At 39.6% G+C, this 7,031-nt stretch overlaps 1 long non-coding RNA gene across 1 annotated transcript in view; it reads right to left on the reverse strand.

Annotated features, from left to right (window-relative positions):
• Positions 1–315: 315 nt before the first annotated feature.
• The window catches only part of LOC109376029 (uncharacterized), an 11,789-nt gene continuing 5,073 nt past the window's right edge, over positions 316–7,031 (reverse strand). Inside the window, exons 2-3 of the long non-coding RNA XR_002122683.1 lie at positions 3,472–3,597; positions 316–417 (exon numbers count right to left, since the gene is read on the reverse strand). This is a non-coding gene — a long non-coding RNA (uncharacterized LOC109376029). The remainder of the gene's footprint in view (positions 418–3,471; positions 3,598–7,031) is intronic.

Here is a 7,031-nt window from a genome sequence, read left to right on the forward strand (position 1 = left end):
TGCTGGCCGCTCACGCTGGCTGCTGGCTACACATGGTAGCCCATGGCAACCCACTGCCACAGGGGCTGCAGCCTACGCCATCGCCGGCGACTCACAGCAGCCCAATTCCAGGTTGAGCTGTTGTTCAGCATCTTAGCTGTAGAGGGCAGTGTCACTGGCCCTCATACGTGGGATCCGAAACAGGGGCCCTCTGGCGTCCCAAGCCAGCTCTTAACCAACACGCCACTCGGCCGACCCAAAGATACAATTTTCAATAGCATCTAATATCTAAGAATAAATTTAACAAAAGACACGCAAGACTTCTTTGGACAAAATTGCAAATCTTTATTGAGAGAATTTTAACAGTCAAATTTCCAACACAAGAACTGCCTACATGGCTTCAGCTCATCTTCGTTTAAATCTGTGGCTTCCCTTGCCCTGTAAGATAAACATAATAGTTGGGAACATTATGTAGCAGAACTTTATTTAGATGATACTAAAGGCATACAAAGAACACTACAGTTTTAGTTTTATAAAATGGACAAAAACTAGAACCCTAAGAATGACCCTTTGTCACATATCCAGTGAAACTTCTGTAGAGACTTTGAAGGTCCATTTTCAGGCACATGAACAATATATGTCAAACACACCACACTCTTTACAGTGGTACAGAAAAACAAAGAGACTGTTCAAGTTCAGAACAGATTAAACCCAATACATCTATTCAGAGGTAGTTTTAAGTAGAAAGCAAACAATTTTATACTTTTAGTAAAAATCCAATCAAATAACATGAAAAAAATCTAAGAAAAAAAAGAAACTATTTAGAAGTATCATTTAAATGTTTTGACCTGAAAAAAAAGTTCTGAATATAGGATATCTAAAACAGTAATGTCAGGCATGACATTGCTTAAGTGAAACAAATAGAAAGGCTAGTGTTGCATTTGTTTTGGCTATTTTGGAAAAATACAAAACTCTTACTTTAAGCCAGTTTAGCCCTTATGCGGTGTTTAAAGTAGGGTAACCATGTGTCCATTTTCATCCATACTCCTGCTATAACTATGAATACTGCCTCTTTTCATGCTTAAGAATGCTCCAATTTGTATAATAAATTATATAGTCACACTAGTCATATATCATCAAAGGTAACATGAAACTGTGAAGGAGAAATAGTACCATTTCTCACAGTGTGGCATAAAAAGGAGGAATGGAAGGAGGAGGAGTGGGGGAGAGGAAAACAGAAAAAAAACTTAAAAAGTGAAACATCTAGGTATGTATATATGTATGTATACTTATGTAATACACTCAGTATCTGTTAGCATCTTACTCATATTCCTTATTGTGTATACTTGGCCTTTGTCTATTTTATTCAAGATTATGTACGAGTGCACCCTCTATTCATAGATATTTTCTTAAAGAGCAATCTATTATTCAGATTATTGTTCCTTTTCCTAATGATTCATACCTATCTTTTATTAAGCATCTCTTCCCTTTTCCCTGAGGTTTATTTTTGTGCTTCTTTTATTATTTTTTGTATTAGATGCTCATGTAATTCATTATCTTTTTCTTTTTTAATAGCATATATATTTAAGGCTATCCTTCTTCCTATGATACCTTCAAGGCACGTTCAGTAGGTTCTTGGAAGTAGTTTGAAACTATCTTTTAATGCAAAGAGTCTAAGGAGATAGATAAGAATGTAAAGTAAAAATATTTAGAAGACTAATAATGCAGGGAAATTCTTCCCTAAACATCAAAAGTGGTTCCTTTCAATTCACAGAAGCTGTGTAATTAATGGTCAGCGATCTGGAAAACACACATGTAAAACATAATTAGGTTGATTACTCAGTAAGTACTTCAGTTGTGGTCTTTGAACTTCTATCAATTGATACCTCAAGGCAAAAACTTTTTCTGTCATATTTGACATGGTTAGAGGCGATTATATCATAGTGTCCACATTTTATTTGGAGCAATATAGCTCATTAAGATTGACAGTGGGCAGATAGGTAGTAGACTCACTGGGGTTAATTATTTCACAAGGTATATAAATGTCTAATCACTATGTTTTTAAACCTGAAACAAAACAAAATTAAATAAATAAATAGGACTGTCAGTAGGGACAAGGAGCATGCTTGGCATGTGTATCTTACTCACATCCTCCCTGAGCGTCAGTGACTCCCTGCACTCTCTACTTGATCAACAACACAAACTAGAAACAACACTGGCTCTTAACATATTCAGTCATTTGAGGCTTCATTCAGGAAAAGATTTAAAATGATGTGCATTGCAGCTACATTTACGGTGGCAAAGACATGGAAACCAAAGTGTCCTTTGATAGATGATTAGATAAAGAAGATGTGGTATAGATACACAATGGAATACTATTCTGCCATAAGAAAAGATGAAATAGTGCTGTTTGTGACAAAATGGATGGATCTTGAGGTTATTATGCTAAGTGAAATAAGACAGAAAAAGTTGAGAACCATATAATTTCACTGATATGTGGGATATAAAACTGAAAACAACAAAGGAACAAGACAAACAAACAAAAACTCATAGACAGACAATAGTCTAGTGGTTTTCAGACGGTAAGGGTAAGGGAGGAGGGGGTTGGTAGATGAGGGTAAAAGGGATCAAATATATGGTGATGGAAGGAGAACTGACTCTGGGTGGTGAGCACACAATGTGATGTATAGATGATGTATTACAGAATTGTACACCTGAAACATATGTAACTTTACTAACCATTGTCATCCCAATAAACTTTAATTTTAAAAATGCCACTTTCCTTTAAAAGTTAGAGAATTGAGAATTTGACAGAATCTGAGGACAAGCATTTAGGACTCCATACAAAAAACAAACATCAGAGTGTTCATTATAAATCTCAATTGAGATGCTGTAATTTGATTCAGGTCAGGGTTTCATTATTTGTGATAAACAGATCACACAAAGCAGATGACCTCTGTATTCTGTCAAACAGAGTGTGCAAAAATCAGAATTGAAAATTATTTTAAGAGGAGACCAAAGATGGCAGAGTAAACACTGTGCCTGCTTCCTTCCATGAACACATTAAAATCACAACTAAATTTTCAACAATCAACATGTTAAGGGATTTGCCTAGAATCACACAAATTATGTCAAAGGTGGTAGTAGAAATAAGCGTCAGCTTATTTCATTCAAATAACTATACGTTACAAATAATTATTTTTTTAAAAGATCTCTATAAAAGTATCTGAACATTATTAGGCTGTTGGTTAAAGTACTTACCCTTAAAAATAAAAAATACTTTCATATTTTTAATTCAATATAACTTTGATCCAATTTATTTCTGTACCTGATAGTCTATAAGTCAGGCATTTGAGCTCTCAACTATTCAATACATTCAAATAATCTTTATATCTGAACTGTTATTAAATACCAGTAATGGTACTCATATTAAAAATATAATATTGCACAAAACAGATACTCCATACTGTGCATGCTTAATGGATAACATACCTCCTGCCTGCACTTTAACGAGCTCTAGTTTTGGCACTCGCTTCAGCTTGACATCAGAACCTTCTGCACGCTCATGCTCAAACTTTGGATATGCCAGTTCCTGCTGAGTAGCTCCCAGGACAGGCCCTTGCAAATAAAAACATTATCAATTTAAGAAACAAAATATGAGCTATGAATAAGGAAGTAACATTCATTCCCACAGTGTTATTAAATTAAAGCCTGAGGCTAGTGTGGTAATAAATGTAATGCCTGAGAATTGCAAGAGCATTACTTTAGGAGGCTATTACCAGAAACTGGAAAGCAAGGTTATGTATTCTCCTCTTCCTTTCCCAAAACTGCCCTCAGACAACTTAGGTGCTTTGTGATTATCTGTATTGTACTTGTGCTGTACGTATCCGTGATTTGAGTATGACTACATTGTCAGCTCAAAACCTGAAATCATGTCTCTTGTTAGTACTCAGCATGTTACATGGCAGGAGTAGATACCAATAAACATTGAGTGAAAAAAAAAAGTCCTAAGAAATACATTAAAAAGAATCAACATGGAGAACCAGATGAAGACTGCTTCAACAAAAAGAGACTGGTAGGAGGGGCAGAGACTCGAAATGGGCTGCTCCCAAACCTCCATGTGACAGATGAAAATTGGCAGGAACACCTCGACCACGTAGGTTCCCCCCATAGGAGCAAAGGACCCCAGCTCCACTCCAGGCTCATCAGCCTGAAGTACTGATGCCAGGAAGAGGAGCCTCCACATCTGGATGCGAAAAACAGTGGGTATTCCAACCATCTGGGTGGGATGGAAGGCTGGGAGATGTCCTCCTAAAGGCCTATGCAGGCTCGCTCACAGGCACTCACCTTGGGCTCTGGAGGAGAGATGGTGATTTAGGGAGCATCAGGGGCATACCAGGAGCAGACTGAGAGGTGTGTGGCTTCACTAGGGCTGGAGGATAGTCCCATTTTACCTGTGAGGGGCTCCTTGCCCATGCAGCCGGCAGGCAGCTGCCATCTTTAATCTGTTGAGTCCTCCTCCTATGCTTACAGTTAACTGAATCTGATTGGTCTGGTGAGCTCAGGGACTCCGCCTTGCTGACTCACTGAGATCCCACCCCACCCAACTCCCCCAACACCAAAGGTACTTTCTCTGAGAGTGGCCAGCCCCACACACATTGCACTCTTTCTTGGAAAACTATCAAAGTCCATTGGCCCTAAGTGGGGGATGACTGGCCTTAGTGTTCTCTATGAGACTTTTGCTGAGTTGCTCCAGGATCAGCACTGGCATCAAAGCAGAGCCTACATTAACCTGGTGACCACAACACTTCCCACTATAGTGACTCCCTGAGACCCTGCCTCATCCAACCTGCATATCACCTGAGGCTTTATCAGCAACTGAACTTAAAGGGAGCCAGCAGGTAGTAGCAGGAATTGGGGTATCTTGACCTTCCGCAGAGCTACCCTAGGCCTGGTACTGTTAGCAGCCATCCTCAGTTCCCAGCGTTGCCTCTCCCACATGCCTCCAGGTTTAGCACAGGCAGCAAAAAACTGAAGATCACTTTATAGCTCCTACAAGGTAATACCTGGCTGGTCGCCGGCAGTGTGTGACGTGGGCCGGCACTGGAGCCCCTCCCAAGAGGCCCCAGAACCAACATACCTGGAGGTTGGTTTCAGATCACAGCAGAGCACCACCCAGTTAGCCCCTCAAGCAGCACACAAAAACCACAGTTCTCAACAGGCCCCAGAACCTTCTGGGACAAATCCCACTCAGTGGGGTAAGCCCCCACTGCCTGCACAGTAGCCCATAGCTATGTATGTGGCCAAACCCCACAGCCAGTCAGCCAGAGGGTCAATCCCATCTACTGATGTGCCAGCAGCAATCAAGGCTCAACTATAATAAGAGGGCACACAGAACCCACACAAGGGACACTCCTGGAGCACATGGAGCAGGTGACCAGGGAGACAGTACCAGGGCCACACAGGGTACTTACTACATAAGGCCACCAGGCCAAGACTGGGAGACATAGCAGATCTACCTTACACATAGAAACAAACACAGAGAGGCAGCAAGAATGAGGAAACAAAGAAATGAAGAAACAAAGAAATACATCCCAAATAAAAGAACAGGCAAAAACTCCAGAAAAAAAACTAAATGAAATGGAGGCAAGCAACCTTCCAGATACAGACTTTGAAACAATGGTTATAAGGATGCTCAGGGAACTTAGTGAGAACTTAAAAGGGATAGCAAGCATAAAAAATGACATAGAAACCATAAAAACGAACCAGTCTGAAGTTAAGAATAACTGAAATGAAGAATGCACTAGAAAGAATCACCAGCAGACTAAATGAAGCACAGGATTCAATCAGTGATTTGAAGACATGGTAACAGAAAACACCCAATCGAAACAGCAAAAAGAATCCAAAAAAATGAGGATAGTTTAAGAGACTTCTCGGACAACATCAAGCCTAACAACTTATTTATTTATTTATCTTTAGCTGAGCCATCCTGCCACCTGTTGGCAGCTCAGCTCAGGCCAGGCATCGAACCGCTGTTGCTCAAAGCTCAAACTCTTGAGTGAGCTCTTAACCAACTGAGCCACTCAGCCAGCCCTAAGCCTAACAACTTTTGCATCATAGGGGTACCAGAAGGAGAAGGGAAAAAGCAAGAGACTCATAACCTATTTAAAGAAATAATTACTGAAAACTTTCCTAACCTGACAAAGGAAATAGACACTCAAACCCAGGAAATGCAGTCCCGAACAAGATGAACCCAAACAGGTAAACACCAAGACACACTATAATTAAAATGGCAAACATAAAAGGAGCTTCCATAAGATTGTCAGCTGATTTCTCAACAGAAACTTTGCAGACCAAAGGGATTGGCAGGAAATATTCAAACTGATGAAAAGTAAGCACCTACAACCAAGATTTCTCTACCCAGCAAAGCTATCATTTAGAATTAAAGGGCAAACAAAGTGCTTCCCAGACAAGAAAAAGCTAAGGGAGTTCATCACCACCAAACCAGTATTACAATGCTAGAGGGATTTCTTTAAGATGGGAAAAAAAGATCAAAATTATGAATAGTATGGCAATAGCTACATATCTATCAACAATTACTTTAAATGTTTAAAGAGGATTAAATGCTCCACTCAAAAGACATAGGGTGGCTGAATGGATAAGAAAACAAAACCCTTACATATGCTGCCTACATAAGAATCACTTCAGATTGAAAGACACACACACACAGATGGAAGTAAAGAGACGAAAAACTATATTTCATGAAAATGGAAAACAAACAAAAATAATCCTGGGGTAGCCATACTTATACCATCCAAATAGACTTTAAAACAACTGATATAACAACAAAGAAGGATCCAGTAATCCCACTTTTGGGTATTTATCTGAAGAAACCCAAAATGCTATTCAAGGGGACATGTGCATAAATATGTTCATTGCAGCATTATTTACAATGGACAAGATGTGGAGGCAGCCTGGGTGTCTGTTGATGGAAAAATGGAAAAAGAGGAGATGGTACTTATATACAATGGAATATTGCTTGGCCATGGAAG

The sequence above is a fragment of the Hipposideros armiger genome, unplaced genomic scaffold (assembly GCF_001890085.2).
Source record: "Hipposideros armiger isolate ML-2016 unplaced genomic scaffold, ASM189008v1 scaffold_1032, whole genome shotgun sequence".
NCBI lineage: Eukaryota > Metazoa > Chordata > Mammalia > Chiroptera > Hipposideridae > Hipposideros > Hipposideros armiger.